This window comes from Mobula hypostoma, chromosome 15 (genome assembly GCF_963921235.1).
Source record: "Mobula hypostoma chromosome 15, sMobHyp1.1, whole genome shotgun sequence".
NCBI lineage: Eukaryota > Metazoa > Chordata > Chondrichthyes > Myliobatiformes > Myliobatidae > Mobula > Mobula hypostoma.
In genome coordinates, this window is record NC_086111.1 from 36611402 (window position 1) to 36626844 (window position 15443).

The 15443-nt window shown below is 42.5% G+C and overlaps 1 protein-coding gene across 2 annotated transcripts in view; it reads left to right on the forward strand.

The window, feature by feature from the left end:
- Window positions 1-15443, forward strand: part of shq1 (SHQ1, H/ACA ribonucleoprotein assembly factor) — a 132469-nt gene that overhangs the window by 19385 nt on the left and 97641 nt on the right. The gene's annotated exons all lie outside the window — the stretch shown is intronic.

Here is a 15443-nt window from a genome sequence, read left to right on the forward strand (position 1 = left end):
TTCAAGGAGCAGTGTTTGAGAAAGGCGCTGTTCATCATTAAGGACCCCCATCACCCAAGACATGCCCTCTTCTCATTGTTATTGTCAAAAAGGAGGTACAGAAGCCTGGAGACTCTCACTCAGTGATTCAGGAACAGCTTCTTCCCCTCTGCCATCTAATTCCTAAATGGGCATTGAACCCACAGACACTACCTCACTTTTATTATTTCTGTTTTTGCACTATTTTTAATTTAAATATTTAATACATGTATATATGCATATTATATCAATGACTAGTTCATTTACCTAGTTATTTATTTTCCTACATTGTCATGTATTGCATTGTACTGTTGCTGCTAAGTTAACAAATTTCACAACATATGCCGGTGATATTCAACTTGATTCTGATTTTTGTAGTTGGCACTTGGCACAGTTGATTGGCTGCAGTGTTTGAGTAAAATCTGCAGACCCAGTGATCTTGCCAAAGGATTAATGGATTTTTGATTTTGATTGATCTTCTCTGCGGCCAAATTTTACTTACAACCCGTGTGTGTGAGTGTAAAATGAACCTCTTAAATATGCCTGTTGACCTTTCCTTCTGCTAAGCTTAACAAACCTTGATTTGTAGACGTGGCTTTGACCGTTGCATCTTCTCAGGGAGTAGTTTAGTATTTTCATTGTACATCCAGCTGTATCCCGGGCATGGGAATTCCATCATTACAATAAGATTAAAAGCATACTGAGAAAATTTACAAGGATGTCGCCGGGACTTGAGGTCCCAAGTTATAAGGAAAGGTTGAAAGGTTAGGGCTTTATTCCTTGGAGTATAGGAGAATGAGGGGACATTTGATAGAGGGGTACAAAATTACCAGAGGTATAGATCGGGTAAATGCATGCAGGATTTTTCCCCTCAGGTTTGGGTGAGACTCGAACAAGAAGTAGTAGGTTATGGGTAAAAGGTGAAATATTGAAGGGGAGCCCCCTGAGAGGGAACATCTTCACACAGATGGTACAGGTGTGGAATGAGCTGCTGGGGCAAGTGGGGGATGTAGGTTTGATTTGAACATTTAAGAGAAGTTTGGGAAAGTACATGGATAGGAGGGGAATGAAGGGTTAAGGTCCAGGTGTGGGCCAGTGGGGCAAGGCAGAATAACAATTTGGCACGAAATAGGGCTGTTGCTGTGTTGTTGTGCTCTACACCCTATGATTTGTAATATCATCTTTTAGTTCAATGTGTGTCAGCTTATCAATAAAAACACTCATCTAAATTGGTCCTAAAAATAATCATGAGAAGAGTTCAGGAATCACAGTCCATATTTTACGATCTGTGATAGCTTTGGTAGCAATAACAAAACCTTGTTAGACCACGAGACAGATGAGAAGTAGGTACTCCTTGGCTTTAAGGTTTTCTCAGAGCAAATTAGGGTTAACCCTAAGGAAGTTACAGAAATATGAGCTGACATTAGTTTTCCAAGCCCATCTGATCCCTCTGTGTTTGATCCCTGATGCTATTCCAGTGTAGCTGAATTTAGGCATGAGGAAGGTGGTTGCACATTGCTATTTCAATAGTCTGCTATTTATTGCTCCTACAAACATGCGTTTACCACCCTCTTGGTGTTTTCATATGAAACGAGAACGTTCCTTCATCAGATCAGTAGGCCAAGTTCCTTTGCTGTTAATAAAATGCATGCTTACTTCCATTGTTATGTAATAAGATTTAGATGAATGCTTGAAGCTTGTTCCAAGCAGCTGTGTTTGATCATTTCAAATCCTGATTGTGATGAAGCTTCCTGATCCTGAATTGCTGATTGTTTGTCCTTCCACAGATGTTGGCTGATCAGCCGAGTGTTCCTAGCACGTTCTTTTTTTTATTCCACACTTCCATCATTTGCAATTTTTGTTTTCCAGTTTGCAAAGTAAGAGCAGGAGTCCCTCAAGCCACCATTCATGGCTGATCTGGTCAGGCCTCAGCTCATCTAATGTACCACTTTACGTGGTTCTCATTTCCCCCACTTTTTGAAAGGTTTGCTGCTTCCTCTAATAATCTAATCTCCGCAGTTTTCCAGGGTAGAGAGTTTTTGGGCTGCATATTGGTTTATGTGCATGTTGGTGATCTGGATGATGGGGTGGTAAATTGGATTAGTAAGTATGCAGATGATGCTAAGATAGGTGGCGTTGTGGATAATGAAGTAGGTTTTCAAAGCTTGCAGAGAGATTTAGGCCAGTTAGAAGAGTGGGCTGAAAGATGGCAGATGGAGTTTAATGCTGATAAATGTGAGGTGCTACATTTTGGCAGGACTGATCAGAATAGGACATGCATGGTAAATGGTAGACCATTGAAGAATGCAGTAGAACAGAGGGATCTAGGAATAATGGTGCATAGTTCCCTGAAGATGGAATCTCATGTGGATAGGGTGGTGAAGAAAGCTTTTGGTATGCTGGCCTTTATAAATCAGAGCATTGAGTATAGGAGTTGGGATGTAATGTTAAAATTGTACAAGGCATTGGTGAGGCCAAATTTGGAGTATTGTGTACAGTTCTGGTCACCGAATTATAGGAAAGATGTCAACAAAATAGAGAGAGTACAGAAGAGATTTACTAGAATGTTACCTGGGTTCCAGCACCTAAGTTACAGAGAAAGGTTGAACAAGTTAGGTCTTTATTCTTTGGAGCGTAGAAGGTTGAGGGGAGACTTGATAGAGGTATTTAAAATTATGAGGGGGATAGATAGAGTTGACGTGGATAGGCTTTTTCCATTGAGAGTGGGGGAGATTCAAACAAGAGGACATGAGTTGAGAGTTAATGGGCAAAAGTTTAGGGGTAACACGAGGGGGAACTTCTTTACTCAGAGTGGTGGCTGTGTGGAATGAGTTTCCAGTAGAAGTGGTAGAGGCGGGTTCAATTTTGTCATTTAAAAAAAAATGGATAGTTATATTTGTCAAGAAAGGAATGGAGGGTTATGGGCTGAGTGCAGGTGGATGGGACTAGGTGAGAGTAAGTGTTCGGCACGGACTAGAAGGGCCGAGATGGCCTGTTTCTGTGCTGTAATTGTTATATGGTGATCATGGTGCTGACAGGTGTGTTTAGGGTGTCAGACTATTCATTGCTGTAGTTAAGGCAAATATTTTCATGTGGGTTTTAAGAGAATAAGTTGGCTTATTATTGTCACATGTCTCAATTACAGTGGGGGGGGGGACTCAACTTGCATACCACCCATACAGATCCGTTCATTATAACTACTTTAAGTACAACAGAGTGCAGAATGAAGTATTAGTTATAGAGAAAGTGCATTGTAGTTAGACAATAAGGCCCAAGATCATAATGAGATAGATTGTGAGAACAGGAGTCCATCTCATCAAACTGGGGACTGTTCAGTTGTCTTATAAAGAAGCTGTCCTTGAGCCTGGTGGTATGTGCTTCTAGTCTTCAACTATATACTGTAGCTTTCACCTTACAGAATTTGGGTTTAAAACTCAGTAAACAAAGCTGATGCAACTGAAATGTATTTCAGTGGTTGTTTTGTGCAATTTCAGAGAGAACTAAAGGTTTATGCCATTGTAGCTTCCCCAGTTAAGACCAAGTTTTTGGCATCCAACCAAAAAAATGGAAATATTTGAGCCCAATCAGCAGCTCACTATAGACTGAAGCCGGGCCAATGTAGGTAGAATCGGGAGGTATTTGCAGCTAGCAATAAATAACAAAGGGTATAGTTTTGTGTTCAGGCGCTTCTCTGCCAGCATCTCTTAATTGCCACCCTTGGGCAGTTTTTTTTAACTATGATGGAAATTGGATTCATTCTAGGGAGAAACGAGATAGTAACTGCTGTCATTGTTGATGAAGTGCTTTGAAATGAGGTTTAGAAAGCAGCTGTCTTATTTGAGGCAGATTCTGTTTGACAGTTGTGCTGTGATTCTGACAGGAGCCCTGTTATTATGAGGTTTCAAATGCTTGAGCAGTAATGGGTTCAAATTATCTTGTACCTTTCATTATCAATGTATAAAGGTGATTCCCTGTTAGTAATTTCAAAAAAAATACAAGATTGGAAATAATTGTAATTCAAGCAATTCAGCCCAACTTTCACTAATTCACGAGTCTTGTCGCATGCAAGAAAAGTCATTTGCTTCATTGAGAACCTTGTGACTGTCATTTGGGAATTTTTGGGTGCCACAATAGCGGTAGCGGTTAGTGTGCGCTATTACAGCTTGGGGGTGTTCTGGAGTTCAATTCTGGTGTTGTCTGTAGGGAGTCTCTGTATGTCCTCCTCTTGGAATGCATGGGTTTTCCTTGGGTGCTGTGGTTTCCTCCCACAATCTAAAGATGTACTGGGTAGGTTAATTGGGTTTGTTGGGGGTTGCTGGGGCAGTGTGGTTTGAAGGGTTATATCACTAAAATGAAATAAAAAGCATTTATCCGAGTTTATATTTCTACTTCAGAGGACTGAATGCTGAAATCTGTTAGGGGAGGGGAGGTTCCACATGGAGCCTAATGGTTCTTCGTTTAATGACATTGTAATCTCTTAGCCCATTCACTGCCTCCATAGTTTGCTTCCTCATTTGCCCCATTCTGGAGAAGCTTAAGTTTTTCTGGAAGTAACATGAAGGCACCAAGTCATGACCCTCAGCACCAGTAGAAATGACAAACAACCTAACGCTGACACGCCTGTTCCCAATCTCTTGTGCTCCCCCCCCATCATGATGGCTGCCAACTTGCAGTTCTGTAACATCACCCTTCTCTTTCCCACCTCGATATCTTGAGCCTTCAAGTGGATTGATTTATAGTTGGTCAATTAATCATTTGACCTGAGACGAGAAGATCTGCAGAAGCTGGAAATCCAGGCAACACACACAAAATGCTGGAGGAAGTCAGCAAATCAGGCAGCATCTATGAAAAAGTGTAAGCTGTTCGCATTTCTAGCCCAGACCCTTCATCAGGTCCTTGGTCAGTTGAAAGATGCACAGAAGAGGAGAGAGGGCTTCAGTATTATCTACCTATTAGAGATGGCTTTTTCAGATCTTGTATCAGAAATTTAAGCCTTTGTTTAGTCTGCTGAAGTACGTGAGCACTACCCTGATCTGAGTGCACAGAACACACTCTCTACCTGTGTTTTAGACAGTGGAACAGATTTTAAAATTTGTCATTAGTCACTTTGCATGGCTGGGTACATTCAGCTGATTGGCAACAGAGATTGGAAAATTTGAGCTGAATAGAAGAAATGGGTAATGTTATTCAAGGAAATCATTTTTCATTTTTTTTTACTGAAGCATATCACAAAGTAGCAAAACTTTGGAAATATTCCGTACCTGAAACCTCTTCCTCCTTACCTGGCTTCGCAGCTGTACTGATGGAGGCAATGATGAATATTCAGTGGTTTAATTTGCAGTGTCGGTTTGACTTTTAGTTTAAAATTGAAGAGGTGTTTTGAATAGTAGGGTATCAGATTCTGCCCACTTCAGTGATTGTTATAAATTATCCGAAACAAAGTTAATAGTGATTGATGAAATGTGGTAGAAATCTTGTGCACAGCGAAGGTGTCTTTGTTCACCAATGATCATCTATTTGGGCTTCTTATTAAGTTTGTGCAAGAAGCCATTATTCTGACATTGGGTGGATTTTTGTCAGTTTTGCTATTCAGTTCTCATGTTAATATAAATTGCCAAAACTTAATAATAACAGTTGGACATTGAGGTTTATTAATTTGAAAGACAATTCGATGATGGATTGTATCTGACAAGGGAAGTCAAAGGCAACATAAAAACAAAAGAGAGCGAGGGGATCTAGTAGAGCAAAAATTAGTTGGAAGTTAGAGGATTGGGTAGCTTTTAAAAACCAACACCAGGCAACTAATAAATCAATAAAGAGGGAAAAGTTGAAATATGAAGGTAAGCTAGCCAATAATATCAAACAAAAGGAATTCTGCAGATGCTGGAAATTCAAGCAACACACATCAAAGTTGCTGGTGAACGCAGCAGGCCAGGCAGCATCTATAGGAAGAGGCGCAGTCGACGTTTCAGGCCGAGACCCTTCGTCCTGACGAAGGGTCTCGGCCTGAAACGTCGACTGCGCCTCTTCCTATAGATGCTGCCTGGCCCGCTGCGTTCACCAGCAACTTTGATGTGTGTTGCTCCAATAATATCAAAGAGGATTTCAGAACGTTTTTCAGATACGTAAAGAGTGAAAGGGAGGTGAGAGTGGATATCAAAGACTGCTGGAGAGACAGTAATGTGGGGGAGGAGGGAGGAACCAAGAAATGGCGGACGAACTTAACTATCAGTCTTCACTGTGGAAAACGCAGTATTCCTGAAATGTAAAACTGTCAGGGAGCAGAAGTGAGTGTAATTGCTATTCCTAAGGACAGGATGCTTTGGAAATTGAATGTAGATAAGTCACCTGGACCAGATGGACTTTACCCCAGGATTCTGAAAGAGGTAGATGAAGAAATTGTTCCAAGGTCCAATTTAATGTCAAGAGAAATGTATTCGATATACATCCTCAAATGCTTTTTCTTTTCAATCATCCATGAAAACAGAGAAGTGAATGAACAACAGTTAAATGTCAGAACCCCAAAGTCCCCCACAGCTCCCCCCTCCCGTGCGTAAATGGCGGCAAGCAACAATCTCCCCTCCCCCCCCCCCCACCGGCAAATAAAAGCATCACACTCAAGGGTGAGCAAAGCAATAGCAAAGACACAGACTTGCAGTTACCCCAAAGACTTCGTGTTTCACACCAGCATTTGACATACCACAGGTTCCCTCTCTCCCTAATAAGGAGAGGGAGGTGTCTCCATTTTCCCAGCAAACGGGGAGACATAACAAACAACTCACTGGTTTACAATGTTAAAAGTCCGTTACGCTGCTTTCTTTGAGCTCTGTGCCTGAAGATCGCAAAGATCTCGGGTCTTCGGGCACACAGCGGAAGATTTTCCAACTCCCCCGACGACATATGGGTCTCCTGCAGTGACACCGACCCTTGATCCACCCGTCTGCAGAGCCCCGAGATCTTTGCCTCTCGGTGGAGGAATTAGTGGTGATTTTCAATAACAACTAGATTTTGGCATGGTTCTGGAGGACTAGAAAATTGTAAATGTCACTCCATTCTTGAAGAAGGGAGGGAAGTAGCAAAAAAGAAATTATAGACCAATTAACATGAATTCACTGGTTGGGAAGATGTTGGAGTCCATTATTATGGATGAGATTTCAGGTACTTGAGAATGCATGATAAAATAGGCCAAAAACCAGCATGGTTTCCTTAAGGGGAAATCTTGCCTGACAAATAGGTTGGAATTCTTTGTGGAAATAACAAGTAGGACAGACTAAGGAGAATCAGTGGATACTAGACAACGGGGTGACCCGTTGGGGCACCCTTTGAGAGAAGGGTAGTGCTGTCTGATGTGACCAGAATGAACATTAAATTTTCCTGAATGCTATTGGTATCGCTTTGCTTTGGAAACTGGAGTAGAAAACCTCAGTTTATTAAAGAAGAACGACACGTAGCAAAGCAAATATAGTTGCTCCCCATTTAATGAAGGACACTTTTGATGGCATCATTTCTGGTTTATCTGCCACCCTTGTGCTTCTCGTTGTCATTCTGGAGACGAGCAGTCATTTCATCCCCCGTCTTTTCATCTCTTCTGCTGTTTGTTGTTTGTGTCTGATCCTGGAGACGTGCATGCCTCTCCTCCTCTGTCTCTTCTTCTCTCATCTTTTTTTGTCCTGGTTCTTTGATCCTGGAGCCGTGCTGCCCTGGCCTCATCTGATTCTTGTTCTCTCCCTCTCCTTGCGGCTTCCTGACGACGTTTGGCGTCATCTCTTGACCATGTGGCATAATTAGGCTGACCATTTTTTTTACCCTAATGCTGGATAGAAGATACGAAGCAGTAACACCAAAGGATGTTACTTTGGTTGACGATGTGGTTGGTACTCTCCTAAGTGGACGTGATATAGTCACCGCTGTCCTTTGACTGCAGTAAAGGGTTTTATGGATGTCTTGAAGTACATCATTACAGTAAGATTTCATTATCTCTTATTGATGGGTGGCAGTTAGATCTGTCCCAATCCTGCACACGCTGATGGTGATTTGCAGAATGTAACCACTCGAAATAGAGCTGCCCTGCCCTTCTGCTCTGGTAGGTGTCGCTGCTGAGGCTGGCCGTGCACATGCGTGGGGCTGTTGCGTCCCGATTTCTATGATGGCGGATCGGCTCTTGGGTTAAAAGGGAGCCTGTTGATTTTTGCGAATGAGCAATTTTATAGGAATATATAACCCTGAACTTTGCCCGCATTCTGTAAGTTAGCTCATTTTAATTCAATTTAGCTAAAAAAGTGCCGCTGTAATGCACCAATCGCGCTAATTGGAGGTCACAAACAGACAGACAGAGCATGAGAGTTTTAGTATTATATAGATTGTGTACTTAAATTTTCAGATGGCCTTTGACAAGATGCTGCACACGAGGTTGCTTAATAAGATAAGAGCCCAAGGTATACGAGCATGGATAGAGGGTTGGCTGTCGGTGACTAGTGGTTTTCCTCAGGGATCTGTGTTGGGACCGCTTTTTAAGTTATTTTTCAATAATTTAGATGATGGAATTGATGGCTTTGTGGTCAGGTTTGCAGATGATACGAAGATAGGTGGAGGGGCAGGTAGTATTGAGGACACTGGGAGCTGCAGAAGGACAAGATAGATTAGGAGAATGTGCAAAGAAGTGGCAGATGAATAGAGTGTTGGGAGGTGTATAGTCATGCACTTTGGTAGAAGGAACAAAAGTGTAGACTATTTTCTAAACCGGGAGAAAATTCAAAAATCTGAGGTGCAAAAGGACCTGGGAGTCTTTGTGCAGGATTCCCTAAAGGTTAACTTGCAGGTTGAGTCAGTGGTGAGGAAGGCAAATGCAATGTTAGCATTCATTTTGAGAGGTCTAGAATATAAAAGCAAAGATGTAATGCTGAGGTTTTATAAGGCACTGGTGAGGCCTCTGGAGTATTGAGAGTAGTTTTGGGCCCTTTATCTAAGAAAGGAAGTGCTGACTTTGGAAAGGGTTCAGAGGAGGTTCATCAGAATGATTCCTGGAATGAAAGGCTTATCATATAAAAAGAGTTTGCCTCTGGGCCTGCACTCACTGAAGTTTAGAAGAATGAGATGGGAATCTCATTGAATCCTATTGAATGTTGAAGGCCTAGATTGAGTGGACATGGAGAGGTTGTTTCCTGAAGTGGGAGAGTCTAGAATCAGAAGGTACAGTCTCAGAATAGAGTGACGACCATTTAGAATGGATATGAAGAAGAATTTCTTTAGCCAGAGGGTGGTGAATTTGTGGAATTTGTTGCCATAGGTGGCTGTGAAGGCCAGGTCACTGGGTGTATTTAAGGCGGAAGTTGATAGTAAAGGCGTGAAAGATTACAGAGAGAAGGCAGGAGAATAGGGTAGAGAAGAAAAATGGATCAGCCGTGATGAAATGGCAGAGTGACTTGATGGACTAAGTGGCCTAATTCTGCTCCCATGTCTTATGGATCTTGCCTTTTTCAATAGTTTCTGGCAGGAAACACCAATTACGTTATTGAATATAGTTTTTCCAACAGCTCAATCTGAAAGTAACTATGGAGATCACAAAAAAAGCTGCTGTTTACATTGAATCCTTTTGTTTTCTCACAAACTGTGACTTGCTGGTGGGGAATTTCTTGAGCAAATGTTAATTATTAATGTATGAATTGGTCTTGTAGTTGAGCTTCAATATGAACGGGACCAGAAAGTGATGTAAGAAGTGAAGTGCAGAGCCCTAAAATATCAAAGGCTCTGCATAAACGTTCCTTAGTGGTTGAATCCAAGTGGATTTTTATTTCAAAAACAAAGTTTATTCATAATATGTAAGTACAAAAACACAATGCATGGCTCTTTACATTCAAGGTGTTAGTGTTAGTAATTTTATACATTAGTTGCATCAGCACACTTTTGTGTACAGAGCACCAATGCCACTCGTCATCTGATAGGGTGATACAAACCTCAGTTATATGAGCAGCTTCCTTACTAGATGTAGCTCCTCCAAGTCCTTCCCTACGAAGCCTTTGTACATGCCTTGGTGACCTCTGACTCCTGAAGCCTGGTATGTGTCAGTCAGCATCATTGAACCGGAAGACCAACAAATTTTGGGCAGACCAGAGTGAGTCTTCCACCTGGTCAGTGAACGCAGTGCTTGGTGTCTGTCCCTTTATGTGTTCCCGGGAATGGAGTTGTGCAGCCGCTTGGGATAAACCGTGTCAAGCCACCTTGCATTCTCCTCCAGACCCTTCTTTTCATGTACATAGTCCGCAAAAAGTGTGCAACCGTTCCATCCTTGTCACGGCCATCCCAGAGGCTGCCTGTGCTGGGAGTAAGTTTCTACCGTACAAGAAGGGTCTGATCGAGGATCCCTCACACCGCCAGCTGAGCAAGCTCCAGGTGCTTGTTAGCGAGTTCTGGCAATGGGACATTCTACCTGATAATTTGGACCATCTGTTCAAGGGACCACCCCACAGGACCCATCTTGCCTTGGTCCCAAAGTGCCTGCAGGCGGTGGACTTGTCACGTAGTGTGTTTATCTGGCAGAACTTTTCCACAATGGGGAGGTTGTGTGGCAGCATCTAGCTGACTGTGACATGGTGCAGCAATGGAGCCAGGCCTGTCCTCGCAACACTGGGCCCAGTAGCGCTTCAGCATGTATTGGCACTTGGTGCCCACGTACTCGAGTTCCAAGCAAACGTGATGCAGCCTCACGGAGGTGGTCACCAGGGTGATGGTAGTGTTAGGTACAGTTTTGCACCCATTACCCAGGGCTCGTGCATTTGAAATGGTAGGACCTTTTCCACCTTAATTCCCAGATGAATTGGAAAATGGCTTGGGTGTGGCCAGGGCAGAATAGGCCTCAGCTGCTCCATGCACGGCAGTGTTGAGAGCTCCTCACTCCTGATGATAAGCTTCTTGCTAGTTATCGAGAGGGAGCACTGCTCCTACAGTCCCAATTTTTGTTTAACCTAGTATGTCCACTCCAGCCAGGTTTTTGTTTGCTTGCCTCAACTCCAAATCAGATTCCCAGGACCTGCAGATTGTCAGACTTGACAATGAGGGGGACAGAGGGTCATTTGCATGAGATGCCAAGGGGCTTGGCTTCACTCTTCCTGCAGTTGACTTTGGCCCCTAATGCCAACTCAGACGGATGCTGATCAGTAAGCACAGACCACTTGTGGATCTGAGCAGGAGAGATGACAATGCTCACATACAGGAGGACTGATGTGAATGCTCCAACAGCCTGGGGTTATCACTTCTCTTACATCTACATCCTACCTGAAGGATTCAGAAAAGGATAGCATGCGATACATAAACTGTAGTCACACCTTTCAGTCTGTAAGAGATCAGGATTTTGTGTCCATCAACCAGCAACTCACTCTTTTTCACTTAGAAATCAAGGCTTTTGAAGGTGTTACTACAGTTTATATTTGTGCTGAGTGTAATGCTATCTTTTTGCAAATTAAAATGGTTTTAGTGCGTTGTATTAACAGAGATCTGTAGGAACAAAATTAGCCCTTGAACTTAGTATAAATATTTGCATATTTATGCTTTAGCTGCACTCCGGTTGGGGTTTTTATTTATTGAAGTACTGCACGGAATAGGCCCTTCTGGTCCTTTGAGCTGCGCAGCCCAGCAAACCCCCGATTTAATCCTAGCCTGATCACGGGACAAATTCCAATGACCAATTAACCTGCCAACCAGTATGTCTTTGGAATGTGGGAGGAAACTGGAGCCCCCTGAGGAAATACGAGGTCACAGGGAGAATGTACAAACTCCTTGCAGGCAGCATTGGGAATTGAACCCGTGCCGCTGGTACTGTAAAGCATTGTGCTAACCACTACGCTACTGTGCCACCTTCAAGATGTTGGAATGAAAGATGAGCGTCAAATTCAAGTTCATCAGCAAATATCCTTAACCTTTGAGTTTGCCCTATCAAAAAAAAATGCTCCAAACCCTTCTAACCCAGATAGCGATAGGGTTTCATGTTTGATGCTGAGGGTGAAAGCTGCTTTTACTGGGCTGACGTATGATGTTAGGTCTGTAATATATGGTGATATAATGTTGCCTGGAGGGAAGCATTACGCATTAATGTGATTTGCTCACTATCCAGCTTGCTTCCTGCCAGATTTCATATACCCAGAATCCTTTTGTCAGGCAATGTGGTTTTGGTTATAATCTATTTATCTGGTTTACTGAAATAATAAAACTTGCCAGTTGTGAATACTCTCTGACTCTGTAACATCACTCTCCTCAAAGTAGAGTTCAGATGTGATGCTGAGCCTGGGCCAGCATCTGTCACAGCAAATTTATGCCACAGTTTGGGTCCATTAGCTGTTTCATTCCATGTTGGTGAAATATCCACTTCACTGCCTATCAGATAATTCTGTTGGCTGATAGCGAGCTGTCAGTCAGCCACTTTCCCCAGAGAAAACCTTTGGGACTGCATCGGATGTGAAAACTCAAGATGATATGTTACAGTCAATTGAGATTTAATCACCAATCAGAAACCTAATGGTACTTGTCAGGTTTCTTGCAGAGCAAGTTTGATTGACAGTCCCCAGCCTTTGGGAATGATAATGCACATCCTGCCAGGATTTAGGAACCACTCAATCTCTTTTAGGGGTGACTGCTAATACCTAGCAGTTTTCTAATATCTAATTATGGATGTTGGACTTTTTACAGTTAATAGAGTTGAAATCGTAAGCATATGATTAAAACAGATGCAGTTTTTACAATGCTGAAAGAGGTCTATGCTGGTCTTTATGCTTCATTTGTGCTTTCTCTCAACACGCTGTTGAAGACCACTAATAACTCTGGAATACATTCATACAATTCATTTCTACTAATCCCTATGAAATTCCACTGTCTGGCTTAGTGAGTTTCTCCTGAATTTATTATTGGAGGCCTTAGTTACTATCTTTTAATTCTGGTCCAAGTTCTTGTCCTGCCCAACAAGTGAAAACATTTCCTAATCTGAAATATCCCTGCTGACTCTAGAAGACCCTTGTTGTGTCACCATCCATCCTTTCCTCAAGGAAACTCTTTTTGTTTTGATAAATGGCATTTGTAGGTTGAAATTAAAATGTTCTGTTCCTCAGGCTTTTCTGTTTGGGTAATTTCACACTTAGAAAATTTCGAGCCTTTTATTGAATTTTTCAACATCTCACTAATTGGCATTTGTGGACAGTTCTCATTTCAGGTGATATTCAGTATTTAGACTGATAATCCTCCCAATTCTGGTATTGTTCAGTACAGGTTTCCCCCGCCATCCGAAGGTAGAGCATTCCTATGAAACGGTTCGTAAGCCGGAATGTCGTAAAGCGAAGAAGCAATTACCATTTATTTATATAGGAAAATTTTGTGAGCGTTCACAGGCCCAAAAAATAACCTACCAAATCATACCAAATAACACAGAAAACCTAAAATAACAGTAACATATAGTAAAAGCAGGAATGATATGATAACTACACAGCCTATATAAAGTAGGAGTACTTTTCTACAATCATTGCTGCACTGTTCTTGGTAGCGAAAATCTCACGGAAGCGCTCTCGGCAGAAATGCTCTCTCCAGTAACCTTTAAGCTATGAAGCTGCCAAATCAGACCAAATAACACATAAAAATACACAGCCTATATAAAGTAGAAATAATGTATGTACAGTGTAGTATCACTTACCAGAATCGGGAAGACAGCACCGAGCACACTGAGAATGGTGTGTTAGGCTGAGTCATCGGAGGTTGGGGTGGTGCAGTGGTCCCCACCCTCCAGGCTGCCAACCGATACCGATTCACGAAGCATGCAGTGGTGCAGCGGTAGCCGGGGCACACCCAGCACATCTTTAAGAACAAAACCGAAATAAACAAGCTAATTAATTAGGTGCCACCCGGCACGTAAATGTTGGCCCAGATCAGAGGCGACGCAATCGGCAATTGCCTCTGATCTGGGCCGACATTTACGTGCCGGGTGGCACCTAATTAATTAGCATGTTTATTTCGGCTTTGTTCTTAAAGATGTGCTGGGTGCATCCCGGCTACCGCTGCATTCTCCGCAGCAATATATCAGTCTGCGGCCCGGGGGTTGAGGTGGTGGGACACTGGGGTGTCATCTCATTGTTGTCTGTTTCCATCAGGACAGGCAGGTCATCTTCTTCTATGGCTGCCTGCCTCAAGGTCGAGGTTCGTCTTCTGCTGTGGCTGATGTGGAAGGCTTGAAAAATGACAGTATGCTTGACTGCTTATCCTTGTGCATTTTTCTATCATCTCATGCAGTTGCTTCACATTCAGTTCCTGGACGACTTCACTTTCGGTCCGTTTGCTACTGCATTCAGTTTCGATTGTTATCCCTTCCTCTTCCAATTGCATCAGCTCTTCGTCTGTCAGTTCTTGGTCATGGGATGCCAAATCCTCTTCAACATCATCTTGGTCAACCTCGACAAGCCAAACTCACTTTTTCCTTACTTCGTTCACTATGATCGAGACGCTTAATTATGTCTAGTTTTACGCCGTGTAGCACCCTTACGAGCTCTTTTAGGCTTTTCCGATACCTCAGAACTTATCTTGCAAACGGCTGCTCACAGACACGTGTTTAAGCAGTGCCGGCTAGAATGTAGTTCCAGGGAAGGAGCTTGGCTGCTCGGGGCGCACGCTGCCTTTTATCGCGTGCTGCTTTTTTTTGTAATAGTGAAAACGCCTTCTGTTAGCGAAAACAGGTAACTAATGTAGGTCTTTCATAACAGCGAGGTTTCGTAAAGCGAGCATTCGAAAAGCGGGGGACACCTGTATATGCTACTTCAATGGAGGCTGGAACAGTTTACAACCCTTTCAAGTGTGGTGGAACCAAATTTCAATATAAGCCCAATGTAACGTCACCACTCTTCAACTCTATTGCCCTTGAAGTGAGCTTGATGCTTTGCTTCTTATAAGAATTGCCTTATTAAGCTTGCATTGCCAGATTTAGTGAATGGCATTGCTGGCTTAGGTTGTTGTATATTTTTTGGGATGGAAGCTGCTTTCACCAAAATTAGTTCCAGTGTAGTCAGTGATGTGGAAAAGTATCTCGGTGATGTCTGATTTTGCTTTCACTTAATGTGCAATTTCACCCAGTTTGGATCCTAGATGCCTAGGTGCCTTAATTTCATTTATATATCTAATCGACTATTGTGGCTCCTTTTTTTCCACCAATATACAGGATCTTATATTTAATTATTGAATTTAAATTTTCATCATACTTCTCTTGATATCAGCACTCAAACCACTTCCAATGTTCTCAGCAAAGCTCACCGATGTAATGTTGCAAGCATCTCGCCCGTTTGAGGTTATCATCACCTACAAATTGCACTGAGATTACTTATGTCCATTTCACTGTAGGTTGAGTGATGAGTATGACCGAAAAGATTAGATTTTATTCCACTGCTGTTCATCTATCAGTGTCT